Below are 27,682 nucleotides of genomic sequence, written 5' to 3' on the forward strand. Positions count from 1 at the left end.
TCAACCGGGGGAGGGAGAGACATTTCTGGGATAGGGTTATGAGGAACTGGCAGGAAATTGGAATAGATGCCAAGATCAGATCTTTCAATTTCTTACTGAACATTAAAACAGAGGAACTTATGGCCTACTCTAACTTCTATTTCTTAAGTTCTTATGTTCCTACAGCAAACAAATTATTACAGAGCATGCATGATGAGAATATGGAAAATGAGTTTATAGTAGCTCCTTTGATTTAACACAAAGATCGTAAAATTATTTAAATATCAAAAGCAACCCAAATTATTTCTGGATGAAGTGTCAAGTTCCCTTAGCAGCAATGACTGTTTTCTTACTGGAACATCATGGCAAGGGGATTTGCTTGTGTTAGAGTGACTTACATGTTAGGTTAAAGGTGTCAGAAATTGGTTGCTGCCTATTTGGGGTGGGGAAACAGAAACTAGTTACAATTAAGATCCCCTTAATTTTTGAAATGCAATGTAGTACTTTAATACTGTATTCTAATTATGTATAGTTAAAATTTTGATAACCATCTATATCTCTGCTTCGAGATTTTACTCAAGCTATTAATTAATCTGACAAAAAAAATGCCTGAACATTTCAGTCTGCTTGTGAGGAGTGAAACTATCCTTGTGTAGTTGAAGAGATAGTATTGAAGAAAGAATGATAGTAAGCTGTCTGCAACTTTACATCTGGGTCCACATATTTCTCCTAGTGCAATCAATAGTTCAGATCTTTCAAGGAATCACCAATAGCTCTTCATGTAACTACTGACATTTCCCTGTGTAATTATCGCTATTTGCTGGAAACCTGTGTATGCACACATGAACATGGATGCATAAAATTTTCTGAACATAACATTGAGACAATTACTCAGTAAATATAGTGAGTAGTGTTTCTAAAATGCCCTGTAACTTCATCAGTCTTAAACAATAATGGAGTCTTCATTTATTTGATTGGAGATGGACAGTTTCAAGGGACATTATGCACTTTTCTATATTAACTGAGTGTAGATAAATACTTGAACTATTTTGAAATATTCTTAAGTGCTATAGACCCTCTTTGTTTAGTTAAAAGGAACCTGTCTTTAGTAGCATGATGGAATTTTAATGATATGTGAATGCTTCTGAGTACAGTATTTCTATTTGTCAGATATTCAAAAATATGCATTAGTTTATGCAGATCTGACAGACAGCTAAGCTCTGGATTACATTTTAGCACAATACCAAAGAATTGCAGGTGTTTCTGTGAGGCCTGCTCTGGATTCCCATGAAGCACAGTTTGTCTGTGCAGTAATCTGCCAACAAGCAGGACCTCACCACAAAGGGTCAGGGATAACTTTCATCAGGAAGATGGCATTGGCGGATGTGTAAGTGGTACAGTAATGTTATGCTTTCAACGCAGAATAGCTGTAAGTACAGGTGTTTGGCAAAGTCGTTAAATTCTAGAGCACTGGAAAAGAATGAAGGACAACTGGTCTGTCCTTCATTCCAGTTATAACCCTTGATTCTCTATGTGAAATAGAAAATATAAAGGACATTACTTATGAACTCCAGCGAATAATGTAACACTTGAGTGCTCGGTGGCAGGTGCCAATGCTTTTTTTTGCTGGTGGGTGGAGGGGGAATTGTTGCTTGCTGCCACTTACACGTGGGAGGGAGGGGAGCTGCGGGGGGTGGGTACTTTGGTGTTTTAATATTTAATTGTCATTCATTCTTTGGAGCACTCCTCTGTTTTTGTGGATGGTTGCAAAGAAAAATCATTTCAGGATGTATAACATATACATTTCTCTGACATTAAATGTACCTTTGAAACCTTTGAATAATGTAGCATAACTAAGAGGTAATCCTGTCAGCTGTTGCAATATTCACCAGAGCACAGGTCTGGTTCATTAAAAAAGTGGTGTGGCTGCAGGAACTACCTTTTTGGTACACATCCTTATGATGATACAGATTACATCTTGAAGACCCAGGAATCTCTGAGGAAGTAACCATAGTGATACAGAAACCATTCACTTGTAATACCTAGCTGAGTTTTCAAATACCATTTTACGAAGTACCTCAGCTAAGAATAATAGCCATTATTGAGATTTAAGGAACAAAATGGCTTGAAATAAAATTCAGAGCACAGAAAGGCCAAGCAGCTAGAGTTCTGAAAAACAGCATGACTATGGTATTATGGTTTGACTCCATCATTCATCTTGACCCTATATTAGCAAACACTGATTCTGTTTGTTGAACTAACTTTATAAAAATCAAACACATTATATATTTCTATTAATATCAGTCTCACTTCTAAACAGATATTGATCTTGCTCTTTTTAAACAATAATAGTTTATCTCAGTTTCCTTCTCCTGGCAATCTGATTCTTAAGTAACAAATTGCCTGGATGGACTGTAAGACAGATCAGGAAGAAAAACAGAGGGGTTAAATCTATGCAGAATTGGGTGTCTGGGAAAATAATAATCTGGAATACTCATGACTGATATAGAACTATTCTGGCATTATTAAGTTTTCTGATGATTTAAAGGGGTTAGACAAGCAATGATCAGAAAGAAGATTGATTACCATTAGACGCTAAAGCTAATTAGATATCTTAAGCATGGAAATAGAAAATAGATTACAAAATGGATAATTCTTTCATAGTGCTAACAGGAGCAGCTAATCATGAACATATGTATAACATGAAAAGATTTGGTTTTAAATAAGCCAGTGGGAATTATATAATTGATTAAACTGAACTGCACTGGACTTAAAACATCCCTTTAGAAAGGCAACACAATTAAAACTCCAGGGTTTGAATCACTTAAGCAAATAAAAAACACAAAATGACAACAGGTTCAACCATAACAAAATGTGTAGATTTATGAGATTTTGCATGCCTAAAATCTCAGCAATACGTTAAACTTTTCCTATTAAAGGGACAGCATTCCATAATTTCAGTATTTGATACTCTCAACATGTTTACTTTCCAGTAAACAAAGGCAACTAAAAAACAAGAATACAAACAAAGGAATATAAATTTCTGAAATTCAGGGCCATAACATATGCTCAGCAGATCAAACCATGTAATGAAGGGAGAAAATTTGAACCAATGTCATGACTAAATGGCTTATAGTGGAAATCACCACTTCTGATATGGACAGAGAAAGTGAGTTACCTGAAATTGTATACTTTAATCTTTCTTCTGGAAGGCTACAATATGTTTATATGGTAGATAAGCTGCTGTTTGTCAAATATTTCAGTGCTAGAGGCCAAAGACAGATCAAAGTGTAATTAAGATGGGAAATGAAGGCGGCTAGTAATAGAGAGCTCTGAGTCACACATAAGGCACTGGAAAGATACCACAAAATTTGCCTCCAAAAAATCCTCCAGATTCACTGGAAAGATAAGTATATCAACATTAATATCCTCTCCCAGGCCAGAATCCCCACCATTGAGGCTCTCATTACACTCAACCAATTGAGTGTAATTGCAGTAACACTTTCAAAGCTGACTACTTAAACTATAAACAGATCAAAGAAGATAAAATATCCTGATAGCCATTCCAGCATTTTCTCATGTAGCCAGTTTGATCAAGTTTTAAATACATTAATGCTTAATAAGCACTTCTCCAGTAGTTGTTTCCTGAAATTGTTGCAACTAGTAATAAGGATTTCTAGTTGGTGACAAAAAATATTTAATGATGATGTTGATGGTCTGTAATCCCCTATGCAATTCAAGTGTAATGTCATTGGTAGTGTGCTGGAAGCTAGACCAAAGAAGAAACACTGGGTTCAAAGTTCAACACAATATTGGGTTCTCACACAACATTGGTGGTATGATTAGCAGAGTGTCTTATTTACCAAAAATGGATTGCATTTGTCCAAAAAGTAGGCAATTAGGGTGAGAGGGGCTATGCTCAAAGGAGATGGAATGGTGGAACAGATTTGATGGGCTGAATGGCTTAATACTGCTCCTATATTCTATGGTCCTATGGAGATGTATAGAGCATCTTCTCTCACAGAGAGTGCTGCATGCCTGGGATGCCTACTCGAAGTGGCAGAAAAGGCTAATATGTTAGAGGCATTTAAGAGGCTCTTAGATAAGACACACAAATATACAAAAATTGGAGGGATATTGTGAAGGCAGAAGGGATTAGTTTATTTAGGAATTTAATTGTTTGTCTAGTTAGTTTGGCACAGTATCATGGACTGAAAGGCCTGTTCCTGTCCTGTTCTGTGTTCTATGTTCAAATATGTTTGATGGGATTCTGAGATTCTCAGTAGAACAAAAGTCTAAATATGTAATCCCCTGCAATCAGTCAACACACATGGAAGATAAGGCCATAAGGAGTAGGTCATTTGGCCCCTCATACTCACTCCACTAATCAAAGATCATAGCATGACTTCGCTCTGTGTTGATTCCCTCACCATCGAAAATAATGTGTAATGATAATTTTGTAATGATAATTCTCTGCAACTGAGCCTTCAGAGAACAGGGGTTCCACTACCAGGCACATTAATCTCCCTCTCTTCCTCTTTCAGCATTTCACATGGGCTGTTGCCTTTGTAACTCCCTGGTCCACTCTTCCATTCTGCTTTTCCATGTCTTGGTACATCATCAATATTTGACAGATCGAATTCAATGGAGAAGGCACAGAAGCTGAGGTCATCAATGATTATATTAAATGGAGGGGCAAGCTTGAAGGGCTAAATGTCCTGCCCCTGCTTCCATGTTATTCTGCTCCCTTACAACTGAAGGTGACGCAACACTTATACTTTCATCTCTTCTCTTCCCATCAGCTCGGGATCTAAGAGTGTCTCAGGAGATACAGCAGTTCACTTGCACCTCTTCCTTTCCAGCATTCATAACGTGGCATCCTCCGGAGAAATCAAATGCAGATTGGGTGATATTTTGCACTACACTGGCAATTATCCCAAAGAGGTCACCCTGAGTTTCAGCTGCCTACGGCTTTAATTTTCCAACGCACTCTCACTGGTATGTGGCTTGCTGTGTGGTTACAATGAGGCCTAACAGCACCTTATTTCCACATTGAATTCTATAATTTCAGATTGCTTAATTTCTCTCTCTGTATTAGTTGATGATCTGTGTTATTCACACAGCCTGTTTGTTTTCTCCCACCTTTCTTCCTTCCCATCTAGGAGTGGAGGACATGCCCAGCCAGGTTGCAGGGCAAATCTTCCTCCATTGTTTTTGTCTATGTAATTCGCGGTTCAGCTAGCAGCTTAATTTAGGGGGAAGACAGACCTTGGCCTGGCAAATTTATGAAATCTTGTTTGAGTGGATGCTGCACGATGTGTCTCCTGTTACAAATCAGTACCATGAAATAACAAACAGGACACAATATGCGATTAAACGATTGAGATTTATAATTTTTAATTTGACTATATGGTTAGTAAAGAAACAAAAAAAGGGCCCATTCTCATGAAACAGTCTAAAGCACAATGTTGGAGCTCACTGATAAGGCCATTCATCCATCATCGACCTCCTCTGAATGTCGCTGACCTTTGGACCCTCGCTCCAAGTCCACCCCGTCCGGCAGTCTACCAGCTCTCTCCATTCGTGTCTTCTCTCCTCATCTCTCCCCAGCAAAAACCGCGGAATCCCTGGTCCCAGACCCACAAGAAAGAACAACATCCCTCTCATTGGATAGCTCACATTCCAAAGCCCTGTTATCTCTAGTCATAACTCAAACATTTCTGCTACAGAGAAACCATTACCTTAGCAGTGGAACATTACAGAGAGGCCATTACATTAGCAGTGAAACCTTACAATGTGTTACACTCTTCCCCCCCACCAAATTTAGTCATGTCCTCATGATGTTGAGATAATTTGCCAACCCTTCTTGCAAACCACAAAGCCCAATCCAGGTGTAAAAGGTAGTGACATAGCTCCCCAATACGGTACAGGTCACACTCTGTTCCCCTGGTGCCTATCCAGTGGTCTAATTCTCCGTACCTCCTCACCTAACTCTTCAGGTTCAGACACTACTGGGGATACTTCTGGTCTACCTGGTGAGGCCTCTCCTGACCTATCACTGCAAATCAGACCCCTCAGTCCCGTGGCCAAGCCCCACTTCATCCCTTGCGGGGTTCTGCCGCAACCCAGGCTGTCCCCCCTAATTTCAACTGACTCTGCGGGAGAAGGGCTAGAATTCTGTTCCTCAACGGGGAGTTAACAAAAGGCAGCATATGCCACATCCAGATCCTCATCCTCTGAATCAGTATCCCTCTCAGGGGTGGGGGCTGGCTTAACCTTTCCTGCTGTGGGCCGTGCAGTCACCCCGCGTTTCCGCAGAGTCCTCTTACCAGGTGTAGGCTCCAGGTCAGGCTCTGGGTCAACCTGCACCTCTTGTCCCAGGGCAGCAGGTGGTTCCGATGGAGAATCTTGACAGGCCCATTCCCATCGTCTGGTTTCACCCAGAAAACTGGTAGGTTTGGCATCTGACTCTCTACCACATAGGGCGTAACAACCCAATGGTCCACCAACTTATGTCTTCCAGGAAGCCCCAAATTCCTTATGTGGACCTAGTCTCCCGGCAGGAGTTGGGAGAACCACACCTTTTGATCATACCTCCTCCTATTTCCTTGATTCTGCTTGGCAGCCACGACCCCAGCTAACTCATAAGCCCTTCTCATCTCTCTTCTCATGTCAGACACATACTTCAGATAAGTTTTCAGTGGTAAGTTGACCTCGTCAGTTCCAAAACAAAGGACAATGGGCAACCTCACCTTGCGCCCAAACATCAGATAGTATAGTGAGTACCTGGTAGCTTCATTTCGTGTACAGTTGTAACTGTGAACCAGATGGCCAATATGTTGAGTCCACTGGCTCTTCATGCTGATCTCCAAGGTCCCGAGCATGTCTAGCAAGGTCCGATTAAACCTCTCAGGCTGGGGATCACCTTGCAGGTGATTGGGCACGGTCCTCAACTCCTTGACTCCAAGCATGCCCAGTAACTCATGGATGAGCCTGGTCTCGAAATCCCGTCCCTGATCATTTTCTATTCACCTGGGGAGGCCAGAATAAATGAAATACTTCTTCCATAACACTTTGGCCACCGTAGATGCCTTCTGGTATGTGGTAGGAAAAGCCTGAGCATATTTGGTGTAGTGGTCCGTGATGACTAAGACATTGGTTGCACAGCTGGCATTGGGTTCTATTGACAGGAAATCCATACACACCAGGTCCTGCACTCTGCAAGTGGGACAAGGGAGCTGACCGTGTCGGCAATGTCTTCCGCCATATGCATCGAATGCACAACTTTCAGTATGCCTTGATCTCGGACTTAATTTGGGGCCAGTAAAACTGGTCTCTGAGCAATCCATAGGTCTTTTCAATCCCCAAATGTCCAGAATCATCATGAAGTGACTTCAATGCAATCTTCCGATACTTCTGCAGCAGAACCAGCTGGCAACACCGAGGTCGGTTCAGAGGAGATGTGACCTGGTGTAGGATCTGGTTATGCAACTCCAACCAAGGTCATTCTCTCAGTAATAGAGGCACCGCTACATGTTTTGTCTTTTCTGCCGGAGCCATGTCTCCATTTTTGACCGCTGAGCAAATGATACTGATGCCCGGATCATCTCACTGAACAGTTGCCACTTCCCCAGAACTCAATTCCAGCAGCTGATTTGTCTTCAGAGCAGTCAGGTTACAGTAAACTTGGGGAATGGCATCATCAGAAGCTCCCAATTGATCTACCTCTCGATCCTGCCCCTCCTATCCCTCTGCCTTCACGGTGATAGCAAACTGACACAGGGCCCTCACCCCTGGGGCAGGAACACTCTCCCACTCCTCGTCCCTGACCAGTCTCTCATGCACCCATCTGGACAAAGCATCAGCATCAACGATCTGGCTTCCCGGCCGGTATTTCAGGCAGACAATACTACCGTCAACCACCAATGGCCTGCGGAATCCAGTTTCGCTGAGGTCAGGATATAGTTAGGAGGTTGTTGTCCATTCTCACCTCAAACTTGGCCCTGTAGAGGTAGTCACTCAGCTGATCCACCACCGCCCATTTCAACACCAGAAATTCCAACTTGTATGTGGGACAGTTTTTCTCTGAGGGTGACAGATTCCAGCTGACAAATGCAATGGGCATCAACCCAGAGCCCTGATCCTGATACAGGACACCCCCCGAACCTTCTCGGCTGGCATCAGTGTGCAGTACATACGGTAATCGGGGGTCTGCAAAAGCCAGCACCACCGCCTGGGTCAGCAGCTCCTTCAGCGACCGAAAGACCTGCTGACATTTTGCATCCCACCTCAGTCCAAAGGAAGTGCTGGACTTCAGCGAGAAGGCTCTCGATTTTGAATCCAGCTGGCCTTGCATGCTTTCCATCTGTGCTGGGTTGAGCATTGAGCTAGCAACTCGGCCTTGTAAAAACAAGAAAGCCTGCTAAAAAAATGTCATCATGATGACTCCACCTGGAGTTAAGGACTTTCTTCTTCTTCAGACCAAAGGACTCCAATGGGCTAAGATACTCTCCATCCTCCTGTCCTTTTCTCTCCCTCCTTTTCTTCCCCGAGAGAGAGTAACTGCACAGAAGCTGATTCAATGGGTAACCCACTTTTGCATAGCCTTTCACAAACCTCTGACAGTAACCACAGAACCCAAGGAATGAGTGCAGAGAGCTCACAGCCTGGGGTCTTGGCTACAGATCTTAGCCGGATCTGTAGCTACTCTATCCTATGAGACTATGTGCTGAACATAACTAACAGACGTTTGGCAGAACTGTCACTTATCCAGGGAAAGTTTTACCCCTTCAGCTTTCAGGAGGCCCAGCACCTTCAGCAACCTTGCTTCATGTTCTTCCAAGATGGATCCAAATACTATGAGGACATCCAGATATACCAATACATCCAGCATGTTCATATCCCCCACCATCTTCTCCATGACCTGCTGGAAGTTTTCAGGGGCTCCCAATATGCCCTAAGGCATCCTTTTGAACTGGAAAAATCCCAGAGGACATATAAATGCTGTCTTCTCTTTGTCGGCCTCACTCATGTAGATCTGGTAACATCCACTCCTCACGTCCAGCACACTGAACCACTTCACACCACTCAGACAGGCCAGAGCATCTTCAATCCTTGGGACCATATACAGATCAGGGATGGTGAGCTTGTTCAGTGTTCTGTAGTCCATGCACATTCATACCTTCCTATTCTTCTTTCTGGCCACTACTATTGGGGATGCATAGGTTCTTCAGGACTCAGTGATGATCCCAGCTTCCTTCAACTTACACAAATGCTGCTGAACATCCTCCACTTCTGCAGGGGCCAGTCGCTGCGACGTCTCTCAAAATGAGGTGTCCTCAGTCACCCGGATAGTGTGATGTGTGCTCTTGGAACAACCCACATCAAATTCGCCAATGGAAAAGACACCTCCCAGCTTCAACATCTTCTCTACTAACCTCCTCTTCCAACCTGCAGGAACCAGGGAGTCCTCGAAGTTGAATGGCTCAGCAGTCAGCTTTCCCCCCCTTTTCCAATAGTTTCTCCCCAGCTTGTCTCACAAGGACACCAGACATTACTGTCACTGGGAACAGATGCGCCAGGGGCATCCACTGCTTGAAGGTGACTTCCCTCTTCATAGCGTTCCTGAAAATCACTGCCATCCTGCTCACCTGTACAACCGAGGGCTTCTGCAATTCGGGCCTCACCAGTACGCCAGCAGGAAATCCCAACTCCCCCTCGTGGCCTTCCAGAGCGTCCACTAAGAGGGCTTCACCCTCAGGCACTCCAGGAAATTGGGGTCCCCATCACTCTCACTGCTTCCCCGGGCCGTACCGCCATTGACTTTGATTAGCTGAACCACACATTCCCTCGCGGAAATTTGGTATCCAGCCCAAGCACTTCCTCAAAAGCAGCTCAAAACACCGGGTGCACGGACATGTTCTTAGAAGCTCTCGCCAGCCTTCTCCTTACAGGCCTCCATGAGCCTCCTCACAAAAGACTCATCAGTTTGGTCCCCACCAGACCTGAAATGCTGCCCTTCTCAACGGGGTCTGGACAAACCAGCACGAATGAATTAAGGACCTCAGTCACTCCCACATCGGCCTGCGACCCAGTGTTGAGTATAGCTTTAGCATAAATACCCTCTATCCATAGCAACACACTGAAGCGTGGACCCAATGAGCCTTCAGGAATTGCGCCTTTCGCTTTTGGGTGTTCCTTGGTACATTGCTGGGAATGTGTTCCTCCAGAGACACCGAGCCATTCCCTCACTGGGTCTCCTCTAAGTTTTCCCAATGAATCCTTCTGCTTAAGTACCCGGGGACTCACTCTCCTTCTGGCGTGACACCTGCCGGCAGCATCCCTCCACATTGTCTGTCCCCTTGGGAGATCCGCCCCTCCCACCAGCTCCATCGTATGGGAGAGGGAAGGTCACACCCGGTGATAACAGCGGACATATCTCCGTTCTCAACTCTGCCACAATCTCCTCTATTGCTCCTTGGGGTAGGCTATCTGTGGTCACTTTGCCACAGGGCACCAGTACTGAGGACTGTACCCTGCTGACAGAGGCTCCCATGCCTCCAACGCATTCTCCTCTTCCTATACCTCTTTGATCAGCTCAACAAAAGATGAAGGGGGGCGCATCTTACGAGACTGTCAAAGACCCCAAGCAATCAGGTTGTGGGACTAGGCACCCTTGGCTATCTGATCCATTCTTAACTGATCCACCTCAGCCACCTGAATGATCCCTCTGTAATGCAAGCATTTTAGCTGCCTCTCTAGCTGAAAAATATAAGCAGACAGCTTCTCATGACGCATGATCTGAAACCCCACCAAGAGCTCCATTGGGCTTCCTGTCAGGCCAAAAGCATTGTCCGGTGCTTGCATATAATTGACAACTGTCGCCACGGGATACCACAAGCTGACGGCTTTCACAAAGTCAGCAACCCGCCCACTCAAACTCTCAACCAATCTCTGTCACTTTAGATCATCAAAGCAATGCCACTCATCAAACTACTCAGAGGTCTGCTCTTCCCATGCCTCCTACATCTCTTCCCCTTTAGGAGTGTGTGTTATTCCAGAGAATTGGCGGAGCCAACCATAGCTGGGACTTCAAAACTAGGCATTTTTCCATTTATTTGCCAGAGAAGTAAGGGCGGATACTAACTCAGAATTCTCACTCTGGGGGGAAGTGGACTAATTAGACATTCAAAATCCCACCACTCTTTCCCCTCACTCCTCAGAAACAATAGAACCCTGTCTTTGAAATCTCCACCCCCAGCTACTGCTACGTCAGAGCTGGTCTGCATTAAAACAAGAGCTTTGCCCCCCATTTTATCAAACCTCTGCCCACAATCGTGTCTTTAACAATACCTAACAGGCAAATTAACAATTCATCCAGAGTATGAATATCTACCCCACTGGCCTCAGGACCAATCTGGGCTACCTCAGGGTAATCACACAGCATCCAATGCAATCAATCCTGGACGAGCCCCTACAACTGTAACTCTCAGTTCAGCTAGTGGCTTAATCTAGGTGAAGACAGCCCTCAGCCTGGGCAAATTTAAGGAATTTTGTTTGGGTGGATGCTATGTTATGTGTCCCCTGTTACATATCAGTACCATGAAATAACAAACAGTATGCAATTAAATAATTGAGCTTTATAATTCTTAATTTCTAAAAGGTTAGTAAAGAGTCAAAAAAAGAAAAGAGCCCATTCTCATGGAACAGTCTAATGCACAAACGTTGGAGCTCACTGATAAGGCCGTTTATCCACCATCGACCTCCTCCGAGCATCGCTGATCTTCAGACCCTCACTCCAAGTCCACTCCATCCGGTAGTCTACCAACTCTCTCCATTCGCATCTTCTCTCCTCATCTCTCCCCAGCAAAAGAAAGTGAAATCCCTGCTCCCAGACGCACAAGAAAGAACAACATCCCTCTCATTGGATAGCCCCACATTTCAAAGCCCCATTGTCTCTAGTCATAACCCAAGCATTGCTGCTACAGAGAAACCATTACATTAGCAGTGAAACCTTACAGCACATCACATCTATATTCTCACTGTCTAACTGCTGCTATTCACTCATTGACCAGAATACCTTGCTTACTAGTTATTTCCATGCAGGCCTCAGTCTTACCCTTTTAGAGGTAACCCCTCCTCTTCTTCCCTCCCTACAGACTAAAAAGTTTCTTTTGCCTCCTTCCCATTTCTGACGAAGGGTGGCAAAACATTACCACTGTTTCTAATGGTGAATACTTCCAGCATTTTCTGTTTAATTTGAGATTTCCTGCATCTGCAGGCTTTGTTAATGATCTCCAAGAATTCAAAAGATTCATCACATTCTGAGTGAACAATTTCTCTGAATTTCAGTCCTGAATGGATAACCACATAAAGATTAGGTTAGTTTTTACTTGTCACAGTGTATCAAAACATCATAACATATAGAGAAATGTATCATTCACATCGATGACCAACACAGTCAGAGGATGTGCTGGGGGCAGCCCGCCTATGTCATCACACTTCAGAAGCCAACATAGGATGCCCCAACGTACTAACCCTCACTAGCCCGTCCAACTTTGTAATGTGGGAGGAAGCCCATGCAGTCGCAGGAAGAACTGTGACATTAGAGACTCTGTACAAACAGTGGGGAAAATTGAACCCCAATCAATTTTCTCACTGGCACTGAAAAAATGTTAAGCTAGCCTTTGCACTACTGTACCAGCTATTTATCTAATCCTCCACCTACCTGGAGACTATAACTCTAGTACAAGACCCTTGAGCCACCAGAAACATCTCCGCAACTAGCACATCAAGCCCTGTGAGAATTTTGTACTCTTCCGTGAGATCACCTCTCATTTTTCTAAATAAGACTGTATCGGCCCAGTCTGCTTAATGTTTCTGTGCATGACAAAACTGTCAACCTGTCACGTTTGTTGTTCAGGGGTCCCCTGGTTACTACAAAACCTGATTTATGAAAATCCAACCACACAAATTCTTCCAGACTCAGCCCTCAGGTCTGGTACTGTAATTACTTCACCAGGAAACAATGCAGTGATCACCCACAGAAAGTGCAAATGCCTTCTCCACTTTCTCCTTCAGATGAGATCAAATACTATGAAGCCCAAGCCGCCACTCTTTAGCACATACTTCCTTTTATTAAACCTGGCGATCAGCTCTCCTGTCACTACACCCAGGATGCATTCAGTCAAACATCTGCCACAGTTCACCTGCTGGTAATAACTCCTATCACACACACTGACCTTCCTCAGTCCACTCCTTGCAAATCAGTTGCCAGGGCTAAAGATGATGAAATTAAGGAAAATGTTTATTTCCAACATTTGGAAAATTTAATTTAGGAACAGTCTTCAGAAATGAACCATTTTCATAATGCAGGGAGTCTCTATACTTCTTTTATCCTTTGTTAGGTAGAGAGATCAGACTCATGGCAGATATTAACTCATCAGGTTCTCTATCATATTCTCTCATGTGCATGTCATAAAGGCCAAAATACAAGTGAGAATTACATAAGTAGCAAGAGATTTGGTGCCAACACGCATTTAGGTTTCCAGTGAACCATAGTAATTAATCACAGGAGTGTAAGAAGAATATTAAAGTGTTTTATTTAGATTCAAAAATTATTTGCATATAGAACAGATTTTTTTTAATTTTTGGCTTAAAGGTTATTGTATGTCAACTAAATAATTGTTTATTTTTGTGTTCTGGTTTTTATTGCACTAAGGAGAAATGTGAAGAAATACAAAAGGAAAGGTCTTCTGATGAATGGTAACTGACCTAAACAGTTAATTTTGTTTTTCTTTCCACGTATACTGCCAGATTTGCTGAGTATTTCCAGAATCTCCTAGCTTATTTTCTATTGCGGCTTCTGTTGTATTTTAATTTGTGTATTGTGTATTTTAATCTACATTGAAGAAAGAGCATGATTGTATGTTGTACCTTGCTGAGCATCTTTGGAGGAAGGAAACTCGAGGCTATAGGAACTGAGTTACTGCTACCTCAAACTTCAGTACACAGGTAACTCATCTTCACTAGGGAGCAAAATTGTGCCTCTCTGGGGGAAGTGGCTGGAGTACCAAATCAGCAAACCCTTTACATCACTTCATGCACTATTGTTTTAGGTTTCCAGGTGCTATCTTGCTCCCTCATACACCCACAAACACTATTTCTCATTTTCACATTTGTCCTTCTATTGTTGCTTTTGTTTTGTTTAATGTAGTCCAAATCAATTACAGCTATCATCTTATATATTTCCTCATGCATTCATGACAAACATCAGCAATGATTCTGCCTAGTGCCTGTGATATTACTCGTTGATATCACCAGTAAGCCCGCTCATGAATTTGTCAGACACTGAAGACAATCAGTACAGTGAGCGAATTGCTCTGATATCAGCTTCGACCATGCTGTCATACTAGGACATGGATAGGACGTGTGATTCCTGGCAACACAGGGATTAACCGGGATAAGAGCTGCTACACCTGATGTGGGGTTGTGTTAGGCTCTGATAATTGGTTGCATAGTAGTGTGGCGGTAGCATAATCTAGCTATCAGGATTCAATTCCAGCTGCTGTCTATAAGGAGTTTGTATGTTCTCCAAATGTGTTTCCTCCATGTTTTCCAGTTTCTTCCCACATTTCAAAGACATGCATGTTGGGTTAATGATTTGTGGACATGCTATAGTGGATCCAGAAACATGGCAACTCTTGTGGGCTGACCCAGCACACCCTCGGACAGTGTAGGTTGTTTCACCATATGTTTCCATGCTTGTAAACGTACTGTATACCATGATTTATTGCTCAGCCTTATCCACTTAAATGTGGACTGTGACCCATAAAAGCTAATGAGACCCACCAAAAGACAGCATCTGTCCACTCCATGCAAGCAAGTTGTTCCAACACTAAACAGGACCTACCGCAGGCACTTTCAAGGAATACCATTTTCTCTTCTCAGAGGTTTGGTTCTTTCAACTTCATTCTGAGACTGTAAAAAATATTTCATTCACATGGTTAACACAATCAAGCAAAACATTTAAAAATAAAACATTTTTATGAACATTGTGAACAGCAGACAACTATTGCATAAAACTAGTTTTAAATGTTGCACATAACAACTTTATTTTGCCCTTTACTTTTAAGAGTATGTTAGTATCTTAAAAGAGTATAAATCATCGTTGATAACATTGGCATGTGCAGAATTGACTTATGATTTAACTTTAAATTATGTGCTTATTCTATTTTCCAAGAATGTAATCCCACTTAAAGTAAATGAGTTAAAACTCTTATGGTAACAGTTAGAGAAAACTCCGACAAACACATTATATAGTTGTCTGTGATGTTTCTCAAAGTAATTTGCTAGTTTTATGTTGCTCTGTTTTCTGTCCCTGAGTCTACTGACAGGAAGGTCTGTCGAGCATGAATCCTTTCTCAGACTTCACCCATGATTCTCTGTAGCCAGCTGGCAGAGAACTACAGAGCTGCAGCCAATTTCCCCTCTGTCTCCTACTCAGGACCTGCTCATACCATCCGCTGAGCACTTCCAACACTTTTCATGCAGATGGGGATATGACATCACCTAATCTGTGAAACTCGTGGAGATACTATTTATCACTCTGAGAATACGCACATTTTTGCTGTGTCCGTTTTGGCTGCGGTGTAGGGAAACCCAGAGATGAAGATGAGGTGGCTGGGTGGAGTGCATGTGTCATTGAGACACCACGGCAACAAACTGTTAGAACCTTTTGTATTATGGTATTCAGAATAAGCATTCAATTTACACATTGCCAATTCTGATAAGTCTAAGACTATAGGAAGTACTTGAAAAGAAAGGAAGATTAGAATTTAAATATAAACTTGTGAAGAATGCAAAACAAAATGACTGAAAAGATTGGTCATTATTGGTTTGGACAACAAAACTTATTGGTACTAGTTAAAAAAACATCTTTTTTCACCATTAATATTACCTGCACAGTTAGAAAAGGCACACATAATCAGTTGGAGCAGCTGAGATTGAAATGGGTGTGAATCTTCAGGCTAGAAGGTGTTTAAACTTAATTAAAAGTCACCTTAGATGAATTGGTTTTCTTCACTTATCATCACAATACTGCTTGCTGCTAAAATATCCATTTGTTAGGGCACAGAGAAAACACAGAGAGTTGCCATACAGTGGCCACAGGGTCACTGGAGCCCAGCACCTCATCCAGCTGTGATATTCAACAGTTCTGCTGCCCCATTTACCTCTGAGCTTCCATTCATATCCCTGCAGCTCCTGAAGACAACCTAAACTGTCATGCCTGGAAATAGTGAGCCAAAGAAAAAGAGGGAAAATCATTTATAAGCCCTGCGCTGATAGTACATAACATCTCACTACAATACAAACAGTGTTCTTCCCCCAGTGAAAGTTGTGTTGCATAGATCTGCTGTAGTTCAGCCTAAACATTAGTTTCTAATAACTTTTTGCTCTATTATACTCACTAAGTTATTTGTTTAATTAGCTATTATATTCTACATTTATTATAGCAGAATTTACTTTAAAGGATTAAAATGTGGAAATGCTGTAAAGATAGATGGATACTTTATTGATTCCAAAGGAAATTACAGTGTCACAGTAGAATTAGAAGTGCACAGATATATAACTATACAAATATTAGAGGAGAAGTAAGAAAGAATAAAAAGAAATTTCCTCAAATGGTCTAACAGGAAAGTGTCATCACTTCTGCAAGTTTAGGTTGACTCATTGTAGAGCCTAATGGCTGAGAGTAAGAGTGACTTCATATTGCACTCTTTGGATCAGCACGGTTGTCTGAGTCTATTAATAAATTGCTCCTCTGTTCAGCCAAGGTGGCACGCAGAGGATGAGAAATATTGTCCAGAATTGCTAGGATTTTCTGTAGGGTCCTTTGTTCTACCACAGCCTCCACTATGTACAGTTGGACTCCTATAACAGAGCCAGCCTTTCTAATCAAATATTGAAAGAAGGAATACTGTCAAACTAATAATTAGATGCGCTAACATGGCAATACTATGGAATGTTTAAGGGTGAAGTCCATTAATTTCCAAAATTAAAGCTAAAAATATTATGTCTGCAAAGCAAGGTATAAACTAACTCAAGTTTAATTTATAGGTGACATGGGTTTTGGCATCATCAAACAAAGTAATATTCTCTTTGTATTCAGAACAGTTCAATGGCATAATCCAAGCACTTGTGTGTTAGTTTCTCACTGTTATCAACTGTGCTTTAAACAATTATTTCCCAGATGTGTCAAATACCAAAAGGCATGAGTTTAAGATGAAAGGAGGAAAATTTAAACATGATTTATGTGGCAAGTTCTTTTCATACAGAAAGTGCCAATTGCCTGGAACACAGCTATAGCTGTACCGGGGTGGGTTAAATGGTCATTGTAAATTGTCCTGTGATTAGCTTAGTGTTAATTAGGGTTGTCAGGGGTGGCATAGCCCAAAGGGCATGAAGGCTAAATTGTTATTGTAAATAAATAAATAACATTGAAAAGGCACTTAGACAGACACATGAAGAGGCAGAGAATGGAGAGATATAGATCATGTGTAGGTAGTTGAGATTAGCTGGATTGGCATTGTAGGCTGAAGAACCTGCTTCTGTGCTGCACTGTGTTTTATCTTCTCTGTAGCAGTTTCCATGCTGATATTCGACGATAAGAATTATATTCTGTTGATTTGGAATTCATTACGTCTGCCTTGGAAACAATAACATTTTAAATGACTTTATATGACAGGAAACTGGGTCTGGCAGAAAAATGTGGCCATTACTAATCTTACATTACAAGCACTGAGCCTTCAGCATCAAGCATAAAATGTCATTTTTTTTAAGGCCACACTTGCTGAACAAAGCCTTTCCAAAGCTTCAGCCTGACTATGACACCAGAGTACTGTTGATGTAGGCAATTAGTCTGGAGTTCAGCTCATGGTACGTATATCTTATGGAGGAGGCTGTGTTTCATCCTTTACAGAGTTTATTTATTTTCCTCAAGCCTGCCTAATGCACATGCCTGAAGAACCCTTACCAAGATCAACTAAATCAGCTTCTGTCAAAGATCAAAGAGTGACACCAGATAAGTCCCAAAAAGCACCATGAGCCCCGTTGGCTTTCTACGTTCCATTATTTATGTTTCACTGCATTAATTATACACATTGCCAAAATTCATTCAAGCCAGAAATATCCAGGAGACTGGTGAAAATGAAAAGACACTACCATTGGTTGCAAATTAAACAAAATGGTTCAACCATTCATATTATAGCACTTAATCCATCACATCAAATTGCTGAAGCAACCTCTAATCAAATTTTGCTGCTCCTCTAATCTCTTGGCTCTGTATAACCTACATATGAGGAACTGGAGAGATGCACAGAACCAGGAACTGTAGCACAGCAACGGTCTTCATTCCGAGGATCTGAACTGAGTAACACACACAGTATGCTGTATGTACGGTATGCAAGTCAGGCAGCAACTGTGGAAAGAAATAAATAGTTAACGTTTCATGCTGAGACCCTTCTTTAGGACTGTTTATCAAGTATTCTCATTTCCATCCTTTTTTGAATCTTAACTTTGTCCAAGTTTAGCCTGAGTTTCATCATCTTTATCAAAAGGATATTGCCCTATAAAGGGCAAACATGGTCATACTCAAAACCTCCACCCAAGGCATCAGAGGTGTCTTGAAGCCTAGCATTGAAAGTGCAAATCATTCATCTCCCTTGCTGCCTTCTATCCACGCTTGGATCTTCTGGCTCTCTGACCACCTCATCTCTTCTTGCATTTGGGTTCCACATAGTGCAGTTTTGGATTCATGAGTTTCTATACTCAGTGGCCACATTATTAGGTTCACATATATACCTGCTCATTAAGGCAAATATCTAATCAGCCAATCATGTGGCAGCATTTCAGAGCTTAAAGCATGCAGAGAAGATCAAGAGGTTCAGGCGTTATTCAGATCAAACATCAGAATGGGGAAGAAATATAATCTAAGTGAGTTTGACTGTGGAATGATAGTTGGTGCCAGATGGGGTGGTCTGAGTATTTCAGAAACTGCTAATCCCTTGGGATTTTCATGCATAACAGTCTCTAGAGTTTATGGAGGATAGTGTGAAAAACAAAAAAAAAACATCCAATGAATGGCAGTTCTGTGAGCAAAATTACCTTGTTAATGAGAGAGGTCATAGGAGAGAGGCTAGTTTTGTTCAAGCTGACAGGAAGGTGTCAGCAACTCAAATAACCTGGTGTGCAGAAGAGCATTTCTGAATGTAGAAGAAGAAGAAGAAGAATAGCCCTTAAATCGGCTATGGAGTTATCAGGGCACCATCGTGACGGTGTTTCTGTAGCAAGCTATTCTTGTTTTTACGAGGCCAAGTTGCTAGCTCAATGCTCAACCCAACTTGGATTCGAACTTGGGAGACTTCGCTCCGGAGTCCGGTGCTGATATTATTGTGCCACCGAGCAGGACCATTTCTGAATGTGCTACACATTAAGCCCTGAAGGGGATGGTCTACAACAGCAGAAGACCACAAACATACACTCAGTGATACTTTATTAGGTACAGTGACCACTGAGTGTATATTTTATATTGTTACTTTCACTGATTTTTGCAACTCCTTCAGAATCAAAAACTTGCTGGATTAAATCGGGTTAATTCCTGAAATTCTTCCTGAACTATGCCTTCCCCTCAACCAGAGCATACAGAGCTCCTGACTACATTTCATCTATTTTCCACAATTTTGCTCTCAGCTACTGCTGGGGGAATTCAGCAGGTCAAGCTGCGTCTATGGAGGGGAATCAGCAGTTGATATTTCGGGCCGAAACCTTTCATTAGGACTTTGCTCTGAGCTGCTCTCCTCTTGGACAGAGCAAGAACAGAAATCCCCTGCTCCTCACCTTCTACGCCACTGGTCCCCGTATTCAATGGTTTATCCTTCATGATTCCCAATAACTGTGCAAGATTCCACCAGCAGACATATAGTAGCCTCTGCTTCCCTCCCCTTTCAGCACCTGAATGGATCGGTCATTTTCCAGCTCCCTTCTGGGTTCATCTGTTCTCATGAACCACTCCCTATCATATGACCCAATCTCATGCAATCATAGGAGATGCAAAGCTTACCCTTACATCATTCCCCATCATACCATGTTGGGACACAGACCATCAATCCAAGTGAAGCAGTGAACCACTTGCATTTGCAATTTAGCGCTTTTAATGTAGATTCCTCTACACTGGAGAAAACATACACAGATTCTTGACTGTCCTTTGGAGCACCTGCATTCTGGACACAGGGATGTTTCCGTCCTTTCTGTTGCCAATAGTTTCAGTTCTCCACAGTTACAGTGAAACCCTGTGCAAGTTTGAGAAGCAGCGTTTTATAAAGTAGTACAGCACAGAAATGGACCCACCAGCCACCATGTTTGTACTGTCCTTTTGCCCATCTGCACTCAGTCCATTTCCCTGCATTGGGACTGTACCCTTCTCAGTCTTACCTATTATTGTCCGTCTAAATGCTTTTTAAAACATCGCAATTTTATCTGACGCCAGCACCTCATCTAGCATTGTTTTCTTGATATCAAACATCTCACTGCATAAGAAACTTTCCCCTATTATCTCCTTTAAAATTATTTCCTTCCTTAATCTATGCCCTCTTGTTTTTTTTTTGATATTCTTACAACAGAAAAAAGATTCTGATTATCTATCTTATCTCTGCCTCTCATAATCTTAAATACTTCTATCAGGACACCCTCAGCTTCCTTTACCTCGGGGAAACCAAGCTGAACAATCCAATCTTTCCCCATAATGAAAGTCCACTAAACCAAGCAATCTCCTAGTATATCTCCTTTGCATTCTGTCCAGTGCAGAATATGGTAATGGAGCAGCATTTTGCTTTTAATATTGAATTCTCCAATTTCAGATAACTTGTAACACACACAAAATGCTGGTGGAAGGCCAGGCAGCATCTATAGAGAGAAGCACTGTCGACGTTTTGGGCCGAGACCCTTCATCAGGTAACTTCGTCAGATAACTTGTCCTTTCTTTCTGTCTGTATCAGAACTGGCCATTACTGCCCAGTACAGTCTGACAGCAAAGAATGAACATGTCATGATTAATCATTTGGTTTAATTCCATCAAAGTTCTATGCTTTCCCTCACATTCTCTACAGATGAAAACTAAACCATTCTTTCTTTCCCAGTTATGAAGAAGGGCCTGAAATGTTGACTGTTTTTCCACGATGCTGTCTGTGTTTCTAGCATTGTCTGTTTTTATTTCAGATTTGTAGTTATTTTTATATTTCTAAAATTCTCATCAATCTTGCTGCTGATGCTTTTGTTGGTACCTTCTTCAGCAGTTTCTTTTAAAGTTTTGTTCATTAGATCTGTAGAATGATCACAAATAGTTACTCTCGCATTGTATCCTTTCCCAGTTATTGCCCTCGTCTGGGAGGTACCACTCTCTTTTTTTCTCCTATCAGATCTGGCATTGTTACAACTCTGCTGAGTCACTTTGGCCTTCTCAATAGATTGAAATCAATGGGAAGCCCTTTATGATTGCCTGTCTTGTTTATCAATCCACAATGATATTCTGAAGAATATTTCTGTATTATAAGGTACTGGGTTGTTTAACACAGATATTTGACCCATATTGCTTTGTTTGCTTTATTGCATTGAATGGCCTTCTGTTGACAGTGAAGCCAACAACAATGGATTGACTTTTGACCTCAGTGCTCTGTTTCTGTTTCAGTGCTGTTTTCAGATTGATAGCCATGGATTCCAGTGCTGTGAGGAGACACAGCAATTTCAATGCGAATGACACAATGGAAAACTTATTTGAGGCTCTGCTACTTTTATCTTATGTGAAAGCTTCTTGACAATCTATGTTCTCAGATTGCTTCCCTTGTTACCTGCTGTGTAAAGAATGACTGCATACCCCGACAGTCTATCCATTGACCTCCAATGCCCTTTCCAGTTGTTCCTCAACTTTGTGGGCCTAATTCTTGTTCGAGCCGCTTTGGGTATCAGCAACTAGTAGAACCTTTCCAGTGAAGAAGGCAGTAAATTCTTCAGTTGTTCAAACTTCTTTACATAATTAAGTTTTTCGACTAAAGAGCAAGAATGATATGCTTCTGTCCACTGGTCTGCTTTCAGCTGTTTCCTTTACTTCATTTTTTTCTTGCTTTGTTGTACCTGCCTTTGTTTCCCTGCTTACTGTCACCATAAGAATTATGTCTTCCTCATCCCATATTGTATGAGTGTAAGTTCAAGATCTGCTAAGCATCAGACTCACACTTTGTTGAGTCCAAGAGGTCTGACATGCATCTGAATGCTGGTGTGCATAAGACATTGCCAGAGGGATTGAGCATACCTTTAGTTAGTGTACTGCAGGATGACTAAAGGATTAATGTCAATCCCATCATCCAGAACTTTAGCCCAATTAATTCAGTATCTACAGTAGCTACCTATCTATGTATTGTACCGCCCTGGCTTGGTCTCTATATTGTACTGCCCTGGTTTGCGTATCTAGACAACTAAGACACATCATCCATGGTAGACCCTGACCGACGGAGGCCTACTATATATACATATGTATATCTCCAATGAATTGGGACACGTCAGGATCAGTACATTTTGGCCCAATTAAGCGACAGCTCCAATTAGCCAAAGCTTAAGGTAAATACTAGTTAAAAGTTATAAAAAAGACAAAATATTATTTAACTGAGTAACAAATTATGCATTTAAATGACATACAGAACAAATTAGAATACTACCAATATCTCTACAGTACTATAAAACTGTATATTAGTTCCTATTAGTTATGGATAGAACAATTTATCTGCTGTGTTCTTATGACTGACTGTAAATGAACAAAATCAGCGCAGACACCTAGTGCAGATAATGGATTGACTTCATTAAATGCTTTAGGTGATTACGTGTTCCAAATCTTCATTTTCATTGTAACATTCAAAATGAATCTCCATACCTTTGAGTATTTTGTAATTGCTAACTTATTGAAGCAGTGAAACTGTTTCATTTTTACTCCTAGCCGTTTCAGACATCTCCAAGCCTGAATGTTTGAAACCGGGGTGAGCAATACAGTTCCAGATTGTCTTACTGCTTATTTCTCAACAACTATCAGTGACACAAATCACTGCTTTTTGAACACAAACACACACAACTGATGTTATTTTAAAACTAATTGCACTAAGCACGTTGTAATGTCTAATGGTCGCTCAAGTGCATGTGACTGATGCTAGTTCTAAACTGTTTAGCAACAATCTCCTGTCCCAATTAAACGGCATAGTGTCCCAAATATATGAAAGGAATCCTGGCTATTTCCTTAATATAGTTTTTGTTCTTTAAGAGTTGTCCCAAATAAACAACTGCAGTGATTATCCAATAAATCAGAATCTCCTTTATATATCTTTTACTATATATATTTCTTCCCATGACCAGCTCTGAAATTCAGTTGCATAGTTGTCTTAAATCACTTTTTTGCATTTTTCCTTTCGACTGCTTTTTCTGGCATAAATGTTGTGGATGATGCGTAGATTTCCTATCTGCTCCTCCGATAGATTTAATGTCCGTACAGCTGGGATTGCTGCTTTACATGTACTCTGTGCAATATCAGCGCTTGCAGTGACTGCTATGTGACTGCTCTTTAATAGTAAAAACATCCAACTGTTCTGGAGTAAATATGATTGAGCTAAATGGTTGCTTGACAGTAATAACAGGTTTTCCCACTTAAATTGTCCTTAATCGGACATGATCTGTTGCTTAATGACGACAATTCCTCCATTCCCATGCTTGTTTCATTCTGAGGATATGCACGTACATGTGCTCCCTGTACTGAATGGAATTTTACCAATTTCCTGGCACTATTTCTATGTCTGTATCAATTGTGCACATTAGTTTAGGTACAAGCCCTGTTAGGAGTGAAACTGAAGATGCTCTTTGTCAAGTTCCATTCACAAAAATTTTATGCCACCTAAAAACACACTATGGTTATAGTACCTAACAACTTCATTCATTCAGCTTTGAACTTACAGATTAGTTTTAGTTGTAGAGACAAAAAATTCTGAAGGAATTCAGTTAAAGTGGTCCCTCCATATCAGTTAGAATATTCTCAATGATACACCTGTAGAAATTTGCAAAAGTGCTTGGTGATATGCCACATCTCATCAAACTCTTAATGAAATATAGTTGTTGTTGTGCTTCTTTTGAAATGGCATCAATACGCTGGACAGAGGACAGATCTTCAGAGAAGTTGACAACTAGAAACTTGAAACTGCTCACCCTTTTACTGCTGATGCCTTGATGAGGACAGGAATGTGTTCCTTCAACTTTCTCTTCCTGAAGTCAACAATCAATTTCTCACTGACAATGAGTCCAAGACTTTTGTTGGGACAACACTCATCTGGCCAATCTAACTTCGCTGCTATATGCCTCCTCGTCACTATCTGAAATTCTGCCAACAACAGTTGTACTGTATCACCAGAAAATTTATAAATGACATTTGAGCTGTACCTGGACAGACAGATGTGGGTGCAGAGAGCTTAGGGCAGTGGGCTAAGTACACATCTTTGAGGTACAGCAATTGTCAGCAAGGGGGAAATGTTATTTTTGATCCACAGATTGCACCCAACAGGATGGACAAACAAACAAACTGCAAAAGACAATGCAGCCCCCTCACCGGGCTTGTATATAAACTTGACTCACTGCCAGCCCCGCTAACAGCCATGGGAATCAGCGGTGAGAAGACCACCTTTTATAAACAACAGGTGGTTATGGTTGGTATGATTTGGGGTTCAACCAAACAGGAATATCTTAATGTTTTGATTAAAGAAACCTTGATTTGAGCAAATGCTGTGCAAATTCTGCCCATAGAGTAGAAAGATGTGACACAGGATTATAAGATGCTGAATCCTTGTGAGTTAAGTTAAGAAACTGCAAGGTTAAAGGACCCTGATGGCAGTTATATCCATAGGCTGAGGTGTGGACCACAGATTACAAAGGACAAAAGTCATGTCAAAAGGGCAATCTTATGATAGTCATGGGAGATTTTAACATACAGGTCAATTGGGAAAATCAGGTTGGAAATTGATCCCAAGAGTGAGCTTGTTGACTGCCTATGAGATGGCTTTTTAGATCAGTTTGCCATTGAGCCTACAAGGGGATCAGTTATACTGGATTGGGTGTTGTGTCATGAATCACGGGCAATAGGGAGCTTAAGGAGAAAGAGTCTTTGGGAGCCAGTGATCACAATATGATTGAGTTCAACTTGAACTTTGATAGGGAGAAAGTAAAGTCTGATGTAGCAGTATTTCAGTGCAGTAAAAGGAAATTACAGAGATATGAGAGAGAAGTTGGCTAAAGTAAATTGGAAGGATGTGCTGGCAGGGATAAGCAGCAATGGCATGAATTTCTGGGAAAATGAAGAAGGTGCAGGATAGATGTATTCCAAAAATAAAGAAATGCTCAAATGGCAAAATAGTGCAATTACGGCTGACAATGGAAGTCAAAGCTCATGTAAAAGCAAAAGAAAGGGCATACAACAAAACAACAATTGGTGGGAAGACAGAGGGACTGGGAAGCTTTTAAAAACCTATAGAGAGCAAGTAAAAGAATCATTAGGAGAGAAAAGATGAACTTTGAAAGCAAGCTAGCAAATGATATCAAAGTGGATAGTAAAAGCTTTTTCAAGTATGTGAAAAAGAGAGAGATGAGAGTGGATTTAGAACCACTAGAAAATGAGGAAGGAGAAATAATAATGGGGGACAAGGAGATAGCTGATGAACTAAATGAGTATTTTGCATCAGTCTTCACCGTGGAAGAGACTAGTGGTGTGCCAGATGTTGAAGGGTGTGAGGGAAGAGAAGTGGGTGCAGTTACTATTACAAGGGAGAAGGTGCTCAAGAAGCTGAAAGACCTAAGGGTAGATTAGTCACCCAGACCAGATGAACTGCACACAAGGATTCTGAAAGAGATAGCAATTGATATCGTGGAGGCATTAGTAATGATCCTTCAAAAATCATTGGACTCTGGCGTGGTGTCAGATGACTGAAAAATTGCAAAATCCACTCTTCAAGAAAGGAGGAAGGCAGCAGAAAGGAAATTATAGACCAGTTACCCTGAACTCAGAAGCTGGGAAGATGTTGGAGTCAATTGTTAGGCCTGAGGTTACAGAGTAATTGGTGGCAGGCCAAGCTAGGTCAAAGTCAGCATGGTTTCCTTAAAGGAAAATCTTCCCTGACAAACCTGTAGGAATTCTTTGAGGAGATTACATGTAGGATAGCTAAAGGGGATGCAGTGGACGTTTATATTTGTACTTTCAGAAGAGCTTTGACAGGGTGCCACACATGAGGCTTCTTACCAAGTTAATACACATGGTATTACAGGAAAGTTACTGGCATGGTTGGAGCATTGGCTGATTAGTAGGAGGCAGCAAGAGGGAATAAAAGGATCCTTTTCTGGTTGGCTGCCAATGACTAGTGGTGTTCTGCAGGGGTTGGAGTTGGGACCACTTCTTTTTATGCCATACGTCAATGATTTAGATGATGGGATAGTTGGCTTTGTTGCAAAGTTTGCAGATGATACAAAGATTGGTGGAGGGGCAGGTAGTGTTGAGGAAACAGGTAGGCTTTAGAAAGACTTAGATTAGCAGAATGGGCAAGAAAGTAGCAGATAAAGTACAATATTAGAAAATGCATGGTCATGCACTTTGGCAGTAAACATAAATAAGCAGACTATTTTCTAAACTGGGAGAAAATCCAAAAATCTGAGATGCAAAGGGATAGGAGAGTCCTTGTGCCGATTTCCCTAAAGGTTAACATGTAGGTTGAGTCGGTGGGGAAGAAGGCAAATGTAATGTTAGCATTCATTTCAAGAGGTCTAGAATACAAGAGCAGGGATCTGATGCTGAGGCTTTCTAAGGCAATGGTGAGGGCTCACCTTGAGTAATGTAACCAGTTTTGGGCCCCTCATCTTAGAAGAAATGTGCTGACATTGGAGAGGGTCCAGAGAAGGTTCACAAGGATGGTTCCAGGAATGAACAGGTTATCATACGAGGAATGTTTGATGGCTCTGGGTTTATACTCACTGGAATTTAGAAGGATGGGGGTGGTGGGGATCTCATCAAAACCTTTTGAATGTTGAAAGGCTGAGACAGAATAGATGTGGAAAGGATCTTTCCCATGGTGAGAGAGTCTAGGACAAGAGGGCACAGACTTAAGATAGAGGGGCACCCTTTCAAAACAGAGATGCGAAGAAATTTCTTTAGCCAAAGGGTGGTGAATTTGTGGAATTTGTTGCCACATGCAACTGTGGAGGCCAGGTCATTGAGTGTATTTGAGGCAGAAATTGATAGGTTCTTGATTGAACATGGCATCAATGGTGACTGGGAGAAAGCCAGGAACTGGGTTTGAGGAGGAGATTGAAAAAAAGGATCAGCTATGATTGAAGTCTAGGACAAGTGAGCATAGCTGCAGGATAGAAGGGTATCCATTTATAACAGAGATGAGGAGAAATGTCTTTAGCCAGAGGGTGGTAAATTTGTGAAATTTCTTACCACAGGCAGCTGTGGATCTGCTCCTTAATCTTGCTGATGTTGAGTGAAAGGTTGTTGCTGTGGCACCACTCAGCCAGATTTTTAATCTCCCTCCTGTATGCCGATTTGTCTTTGATTTGGCCAACCACAGTCATCAGTAAA

This window comes from Hypanus sabinus, chromosome 10, assembly GCF_030144855.1.
Source record: "Hypanus sabinus isolate sHypSab1 chromosome 10, sHypSab1.hap1, whole genome shotgun sequence".
NCBI lineage: Eukaryota > Metazoa > Chordata > Chondrichthyes > Myliobatiformes > Dasyatidae > Hypanus > Hypanus sabinus.